General features: G+C 40.1%; 1 protein-coding gene across 3 annotated transcripts in view; it reads right to left on the reverse strand.

Annotated features, from left to right (window-relative positions):
• The window catches only part of IPO11 (importin 11), a 229,725-nt gene that overhangs the window by 180,629 nt on the left and 39,454 nt on the right, over positions 1-9,642 (reverse strand). The window lies entirely within an intron of this gene.

Below are 9,642 nucleotides of genomic sequence, written 5' to 3' on the forward strand. Positions count from 1 at the left end.
CACAATCCCTTCTCCTCCATTCTCCTCTCGGGATCTTGGGCACGCACACACACGTGCCCGGCGTGAGTTTTAAGCCACTGGGTCCGGGATGCGAACCGAGGTTGACTACGTGGGAGTCCAGCGACATAGCCATTATGTTAACTGGTGGTCCCCAAAATGCTAATTTTAAATCTAGATGATAAAGGGCCAGTAAGGCGGTGTGGTGGTTAAGGTGGCTGGATCCCGCATGCCCAGCTGCACAGTGTGAGTTCCAGACTTGGCAGCCTGAAAAAACATGCTGAGTACACAAGTGCACACCCCTATGGCAAACAAACAAGAATGCTTCACATTATATGTCATTGGGAAAATGCAAATTAAAAAAACAATGATATATAACTACAGACGTATTTATAATAGTCAAAATACAAAACACCGATAACCGCAAATGCTAACAAGGATATAAAGCAACAGGATTCTCATTTGTTGCTAGTGGGAATGCAAAATAGTACAAAGGGTTTGGCAGTTTCTGAAAAGAAAAAAAGAAAAAACCATACTCCAACCTTACAAATTCAGCAAATGTATTCTCTGCTAGTTACCCAAAGTAGTTGAAAACTTATGTTCATACATGGGACCAGCAGTTAGCGTAGTGGCTATGTAGTTGGACTCCAACGGATTCGACTGTGGTTCGAGTCCTGGACCCAGTGGCTTAAAACTCATACCAGGCGCGTATGCATGCGTGCCCAAGATCCCAAGAGGAGAATGGAGGAGAAGGGATTGTGGCGTGGTCATCACCCCTGGATCTTTATGGCAGTCTTATTCATAATTACCAAAACATGGAACCCACCAAAATGCCCTACAGTACATAAATTAATAAACTGCTGAATCAGCAGTTAGCGTGATGGCTATGTTGCTGGACTCCCACGTAGTCGATCGCGGTTCGCGTCCCAGACCCGGTGGCTTAAAACTCACGCCGGGCACGTGTGCGTGCGTGCCCAAGATCCCGAGAGGAGAATGGAGGAGAAGGGATTGCGGCGTGACCATCCCCTCTGGGGGGTGATATCTCACTTTCTGTCTCTCTGTCTGTCTCTGTCTGTCTGGCGAGCACACGCACCCTATAGCAAAAAATCTCTCAAAAAAATAAATAAATAAATAAACTGCTGTATATCCAGATAATGGATAATGGAATATTTTCCAGAGCTATCAAACCATGAAAAGATATAGAGGAACTTTAAATACATATTATTGAGTAAAGAAGCCCATCTGCAAAGGCTGCATACTGTATGATTCCAACTATATGACATCCTGGAAAAGGCAAAACTATGAATATAGTAAAAGTATTAGTTACCAGAGGTTATGGGGAGGAAAGAAGGGAAAGTTGGAGCACAGAAGATCTTTAGGGCAATGAAATACTTTGTACAATACTATAATGGTAGATATATGTCATTATACATTTGTTCAAACCCAAAAAAGGTTTAAGATCAAAAGTGAGCCCTAATGTAACTATGGATTTGGGTCATAATGATGTGTCAGTTTAGGTTCATCAATTTTAAGAAATGTACGTGATGGGAGATGTTGGTAATGAAGAAGGCTTTGCATATATGGGGGCAGAGAATATAAACCTCTCTGGGAAATCTCTATATTTATCCATATACCTTTGGGGAAAATTCAATGTATCTTTTACTCAATATTACTATAACCTTAAATGTTGCACAAAATAAAGTCTTAAAAACCTAACAGGAGGCAGCAGATGGCGTGGTGGTTAGGGTACTGGACTCCCCCGTGGCCAACCACGGTTTGAATCTCAGACCTGATAGCTTGCTTTCTCACTTTCTCCCTCCCTCTCTCTCTCTGGTCAGTACATATGCTATAGCAAATTTAAAATAATGAGATTGAAGAAAAAAAAAAAAGGGTCGGCCAGGTTGCATGGGGGTTAAGGTGGCTGAATCCCACATAGCTGATTGCATGGTTCAAGTCCCATATTTGGGGGCTTGAAAAACACTCTGGGTGCATTTATGTGTATGCCCATAATCCCAAGAGGAGAACAGAGAAGGGACTGTGGCATAGTCATCACTCAGAGTAGGGAGGGGGAGGAGTGCTTTCTCGCTTTCCCTCTCTTTCTCTGTCGTGTTCCATAAGCAAAAACACCCTATAGAAATTTTTTTAAGAATTTATTTATTTTATTTTAGTTATCATTGTTATTATTTTTAAATTTGCTACAGGGCACATGCACTCATCAGAGAGAAGCAAGCCACCAGGTCCAGGACTCAAACCATGGTCAGCTATGTGGGAGTCCAATGCCTTAACCACCATGCTACCTGCTGGCCAGGAAATTTTTTTTTAATGTAAACATGGGCCAGCCAGTAGCATGATAGTTAAGACAGCTGGATCCCACATGATCAAATGTGCAATTTGAGTTCCAAATCAGGTACTTTGAAAAACAGTCTAGGCACGTGTGCATGCATGCCCTCAATCTCAAGAAGATTAGAGATGGCAACGTGGCCACCCTCTTTGGGAGTTTTTTTCTCACTTTTTTTGTTTCTTTCCAGCAAGTGCACACACCCTAAGGCAATTTTTTTTTTAAAAAGTAACATCAATATTTAAACTCTGTGATAAGTAAGATTTCAGTCTCAAACTTGATCAATCCTGGGTCCAGCAGATGGTATGGTAATTAAGGTGCTAGTCTCACACATGGCAGACCATGGCTCGAGTCCTGAACCTAGTGGCTTGAAAATCACACCAAGTGCATGTATGTGCATGTGTGCCCATAATCCCAAAAGGAGAATAGTGAAGGGACAGCAGCCTGGCCATCCCCCCTAGAAGATAATTTATCACTTTTCCTCTCACTGTCTCTGTCTCTCTTCAGTCAGCATAAGCAATCAATGGCAAAAGTGTTAAAAACAAAAACTAATTATCCTTATACAGATTAACCTACATTAATATAAATTATAAATTTGGGATCAGCAGATGGCACAGCAGTTATGTCGATGGACTCCCACATGGCCAACCGTGGTTCAGGTTCAAGTCCCAGACCTGGTGGCTTGAAATCACACTGAATCCATGTGCATGCAAGCCCAAGATCATGGGGGGATAATGAAGAAGAGATTGGGAAGGGAATATCCCCCCAGGGAGTAATTTCTCACCTTACCCTCTCACTGTCTATTTCTTCAGCAAGCGCACATGCTATAAGGCAAAAACTTACCAAAAAAAATTTTTTAATAAATTAAAAAATTATAAATTCATAAAATCAAACCACCTTAAAACTGAAAAGAAATTTTTTTTTTGGAGAGGTTTTTTCGCTATAGGGCGCGTACGCTCACCAGACAGAGACAGACAGAGAGACAGAAAGCGAGAAATCACCCCCCAGGAGGGATGGTCACACCGCAATCCCTTCTCCTCCATTATCCTCTCGGGATCTTGGGCACGCACGCACACGCACCCAGCGTGAGTTTTAAGTCACCGGGTCTGGGACACAAACTGCGGTCGACTATGTGGGAGTCAGTGACATAGCCATTACGCTAACTGCTGGTTCCCAAAACTGAAGGGAAATTTTAAAGAATTACGAAATTTAGCTTTCTTGCACAAAATTTCAAAGCTGATTGTAGTCACTCTGGAAAATGATATGTAGGTTCCTCAAAAATTTACGAATAGCACTATCACATGACCCACTTATCACACTCCAGGGTATTTACCCAAAGGACAGGAAATCATACAGCTGAAAATACACGTGCACATCCATGTTTACTACAACATTATTCATAATAGCTAAGACATGGAATCATCCAGACTGTCCAACAACTAATGACTGGATTAAAAAAATGTGGCACACATGTGCAATAGAATACTACTCTGCCACAAAAAAAAAAAAGAAAAAAAAAAAAAAAGACAATGAAATCCTGTTATTTAATACAAAATGATTGAACCTAGAAGATATAATGCTATGAGAAATAAGCCAGACTAAAAGACAAACACTGTATGTCCTCACTAAATAAATACCAAATAGTTGTACCCTACAGCAGAAATTGAAAGATTTGAAGACACAGAATTAGAACTATAGATACCAGAGACTGCATGGGGAAGCAGAAAGGTGATGTAGGGGGAGCTCAAAAAAACAGCATCAACAGACCCGAGAATGCAGGTAGAAAAGGCAAATGGGTTGTGGAAAGGCATACCACAACTGCATGAAAAATATAAACACTGCCAGTCGTATATGTATTTATCTTGAAAAAAAGAAAAACTAGTAAAGCAAAATTAATGGTACATATCAATGTGGTGTTGTTTACTGAAAACGATAAATATATTATACTTGATTATCACACAATGCATACTTTGAAAATCCATACTGTAGTCTACAAAGATTACAATTAAGTATGAATAAGAAATTATAAACTTAAATTTAAAAATAAATTCCAAAGCTGCTCAATACAGAGAAACATTCTTTACTGGGAAAAAAGTATTCCCATAATTGTTAACTCATATTCCAGAAAATAAGTGGAATATACTGCTTTTATAAAATCATTTCATCTCTTTTAGTTTTGGCTTACTTTATTTACCATGGCATATATCTTTCTTGGTTATACGTAATGACCTGATACTAAAACATTTATAATTACATTAGAATTACTATTTGCAACTTAAATTTCCTTCCTTTCTGAGACCTTTATTTTTATTTTTTTAGTTCGCTATAGGGAGTGTGCTATGGCCAGAGAGATAGAAAGAAAGCAAGAAATCACTCCTTGAGGGAATAGCCAAGACACAATCCCTTCATTCTCTTCTTGGGATTCTGAGCACACATACACATACACGTAATGTAAATTTTAAGCCACCAGGAGGCCCTGGACTCAAACCTCAGTCAACTACATGAGAGTACAGTGACGGAGCCATTCCACCATCTGCTGGTCCCAAGACTTTAGATTTTTTTTTCTTAAAGAATTATTTCATTTAATTTTATTTATTTTCATTTGATGGGGGCTGGGGGGGATTGCAGGGGGGAATGAGAAAGCAAGTCACCAGGACTGAGACTCGAACCAGGGTCGAGCATGTGGGAGTCCAGCACCTTTAACCGCCATGTGATATGACAGCCCCGAGACTTTAGATTTTTAACTGCAGTTAATATTAACTTTTCTATATTCAGGTTTGTAAAAAAAAGATGCACTGTTATATAGAAAATTAACTCCTTTTTCTGTGAAATCAAGCTTGGTTTTGTTACTGAACAATAATTTGCTCTCAACTGCTGATTTTGTGATTTGTCACCTATGAAAAAGCTTAATTTATTTTAATTTGGAAGAAAAGAGGATATAAAAATTGTTGGGACACATTGAACAGCAGGTAGCAGTTTTAAGTACACCCTGCACTACTCTGCCATAGCAACCAGCTCAAATGTAAGCTTTCATTTTGTTATGTGGGAAAATAACTTGGTACTTAAAGACCACCTTGGCATTACAGTAAATCTATTATTAAACAAAAGATTTTTCTATAACTCATATTATCAAAATAATAGAGCAGCTATATTAAACTAGCAAAATTGCTTTTTGTAATAATGCCTTCCTACTTATCTTATGCATCAACCCTATTAAAAGTAACCTCTTTGTACAGCTTTCTATAACCCAAACTTCCAAATCAATTACTTCATTTCAAAATGAAAGATACTATCCTGAATTTTTTCCAGGTATTCAGGGCAGATGACCATACCACAATCTTCTGTCCATTTTCCTCTCAATTTTAGGCATACATGCACATGTGCCAAGTATATTTTTTCAAGCTGCTAGGTCCAAAATTGAACCATGCAGATGCCCATGTGGGATTCAAGCACCTTACCCACCAAGCCACCTGCAGCCCAAATCTGGCAGATTTTTAAGAACAAGCCTCCTCTTCTATTGTGTTTTCATTTAATAAACAGATATTGAACACCATCTACTAAGTATACTCTTCTAGACTTAGGTAATAGAAGTACAGCCATAACAGTTACAGTATAGTGCAACTAAGAAAAGAAAGTCAAAAATTCTAATTCAGCACAATATGATTAATACCACACTGGAAGAAGATGCTAAGTAGGCCTATATTTAATCCTATATGGACAGGAACTAACCTCACTATAAGAAAACCAAGCAAGAAGTTAACCACAATGTGTAGCCTATAAACATAAAGTATACCTAACATCCAAGGCAACGTATTGGCAAGTACTCATTAGTAAATCCCAAATAAGACTTCAGACACCTGGGGCCTGCCAAGTGGTGTGGTGGTTAAAGGCGCTGGACTCCCACATGGCCGACCATGGATCAAATCCTGGACCGGGTGGCTTGCTTTCTCACTTTCCCTCTCTCTCTCTTGCTCTCGTTCTGTCCCTCTCTGGTCAAAATAAAATAGATAAATAAATAAAGTTAAATAAAAATAATTCTTAAAAAAAAATAAAGTAAGTTGCAGAAGAATTCAGACTTCTACAGACAGGCAGTCATCAATAAAAAGTGACTATAACTCAGATTCTTCTACTGATTTGATTGTGAGAATATTCTCAACATAAAAGACCCAGAGGTGGAAAGGTTTAAAGCAGAAATAAATATAAGGAAAATAAAAAATTACAGAAAGACAAGGGCAGATAAACTGTCCCAACTCTTTACTTCTACTTAGAAATCAAGCAAAGGTGACAATGATTTAAAAAGTAAACTGAGAACCAGCAGTTAGCATAATGGCTATGTCGCTGGACTCCCATGTAGTCCACCGCAGTTCAAGTCCCGGACCTGGTGGCTTAAACTCATGTTGGGCGCGTGTGTGTGCATGCCCAAGATCCTGAGAAGAGAATGAAGGAGAGGGGATTGCAGCGTGGCCATCCCCCTGGGGGATGATTTCTCGCTTTCTATCTCTCCGTCTCTCTCTCTTCCTGGTGAATGCACGTGACCTGTAGCAAAAACCTCCCCCCACAAAAAAAAAAAAAAAGTAACCTTATGAATATCAAAAAAAAATTACCTTATATTCGGCATCCTCAGATGAACCTAAGACTGGCTATTTAGAGGCCAGCAGGTGGCTTAAGGCACTAGACTCCCACTTGGCCAACCATGGTTTGAGTCCTGGACTTGATGGCTTACTTTCTTACTTTCGCTCTCTCTTTCTCTATGGTAAGTTAAAAATAATAATAATAAATAAAGTACAGAATTCTTTTTTTTTAAAGGGCTATTTAAACCCACAAGTTTAAAAATAAAGAGAATAATGTGGTTCTGGCTTAAACTTCAGTGTTTATAAGAATTACCTGGGAGTGTGTTAAAAATGCAGATTCCTGGAACCAGCAGTTGGCAATAATGGCTATGTCTCTGGATTCCCATGTAGTCAACCGCGGTTGGAGTCCTGGATCCAGTAGCTTAAACTCACGCTGGCTGGGTGTGCATGCATGCCCAGGATCCCAAGAAGAGAGTGGAGGAGAAGGGACTGGAGTGTGGCCATCCTCCCTGGGGGTGGTGATTTCTTGCTTTCGGTCTCTCTGTCTTTCTGGCAAGCGCACCTGCCCTATAGCCAAAACCTCTCCAAAACAACAATGAAAAAAATGCAGATTTCCAAACCAGATCCTAAATCTGAGAATGCCAAAGGTGGGTCCTAAACCTATCAATCGGTGCTGTTGACTGGAAACTGTTTTCTTTTGATGTCACAGTTATATAAAGTATAAGACAAAGGCAGAAGGGAAGGAGAAAGAAAGCACTCTTCAACAGGGATTGGTCACACAAATCCTTTTTCCTTCAAGTCTCTATCCCATCAGGATCCTGGGTGGGCACTCGAATGAATGTGCCCAGCATGCTTTTTAAGCTGCCAGGGCTAGGACTCAAACTCTACTCCAGGGCATTGGGGGGAAAAAAGAAAAGTCTTTCCACAAAAGCACTGTGTTTGAGCCAGCAGGTGGCATGGTGGTTAAGGGACCAGATTACCTCATAGCTGGCCCCAATTCAAGTCCTGGACCTGGCAGCTTAAAACACGCTGGACATACGTGCACACACACCCAATATCCCAGGAAGAGAATGGAGAAAAAGAGATTGTTATGTGGAGATCAACCTCGGAGAGTATTTCTCACTTGTCCTTTTATTGTGTATCTCAGGTGAATGCACATGCCCGACGACAAAAACCTAAAATAAAAACCGAAAACACTACATTAACTCTGTCCCTTCTGAACAATGTATATGGTTCAGAACATACCTGAAATAGTGTCTTGAACCCTATCATATGACCAATAAAAATTAAGGGCTGGCCTCATAGCCTATAGTTTGGGGGAACCACAAATCACATGGGCAAAAGATAGAATCCCAGTCTCAGCAAATTGAAAAATATGGTGTGTGTGTTTATGTGTGTACGCACATGCATGCCCAAAATCCTGACCAGATAAGAATGAAAGAAAAGGAATTGTGCCCTGTAAGGAGATGCTTTCTTCCTCTCCCTCTCTCTAAAGAAGTATATACTTCCTCTGGCAAAGTAAAAAAAGAAAAAAAAAAGGAAAGAAAAAAGGATTTTAGGGACCAGTAGTTAGCGTAATGGCTATGTTGCTGAACTCCCATGTAGTCGACCGCGGTACAAGTCCTGGACCTGGTGGCTTAAACTCATGCCGGGCACATGTGTGTGCATGCCCACAATCCCAAGAGAAGAATGGAGGAGAAGGGATTGTGGCATGGCCATTCCCACTGTGGGGTGATTTCTTGCTTTCTGTCTCTTTGTCTCTCTGGTGCGCACACACACCCTAGAGCAAAAACCTCTCCAAAAAAAAAAAAAAAAGGATTTTAAATTATGCATCTTTAATTTCTCTAACATTACCAAAGGCAAGCAAGAAATAATACGCTAAAGTTCAAAATGTTAGGCTGATCAACATAAAAATCACTATTGTGAAAAGTCAGAAACAGCTAAATGTGAAAAAGGAGTCTTCTCAACAAATAGTACTGAAACACCTGATAAAGTGCTAGCTACATCCCCATCCAGTTATGTCAAGCTCCCTCCTACAACTGCTTTACACCCATGAAATACCCAGACATGTTCACTTTAATTCCTAAATTTCAATTCTATGCCTACCTAATTGTCCCCTTTACTACTGCTTCGTTTAAGAGATTTCAACTGATAACACACGACCCTAACGTCTGGGGATGGCAGGTGGCGTGGTGGTTAAAGGCACTGGGTTCCCACATGGACAGCCACAGTTAGAGTCCTGGACCTGGCAGCTTGCTTTCTCGCTTTTCCTTTCTCTCTCCGTCTCCTTCTGGTCAAATTCAAAAATAGTAATAACAAATGGAATTAAATAAATAAATAATTCTGTTTTTAAAAAATGACCCTGATGTCTAAGACAAAGGAATCACATGAAGAAAGCCCTATGAACACCTGATCTTCCAAAGAAAATCTTCCACTCTGTGGACCACAGCACAGAGAGGAGAACCAAGTGGAGCATGATGCTTTCAATAAGCTAAAGAGACATAGACCTGCCTCAAGATAGATGAACTAAACAAAATGTGGCATACAAACACAATGAGATACTAGAGAGCTGTTAAAAATCATGATCTAGGGATCAGCAGTAGGCGTAATGGCTATGTCACTGGACTCCCATGCAGTAACAGTTGGAATCCCGGACCTGGTGGCTTAAACTTACATAGGGTGCATGTGTATGTGTGCCCAAGATCCTGAGAGAAGAATGGAGAAGGGACTGTGGCA

The sequence above is a fragment of the Tupaia chinensis genome, unplaced genomic scaffold (assembly GCF_000334495.1).
Source record: "Tupaia chinensis unplaced genomic scaffold, TupChi_1.0 Scaffold000232_1, whole genome shotgun sequence".
Lineage (NCBI taxonomy): Eukaryota > Metazoa > Chordata > Mammalia > Scandentia > Tupaiidae > Tupaia > Tupaia belangeri.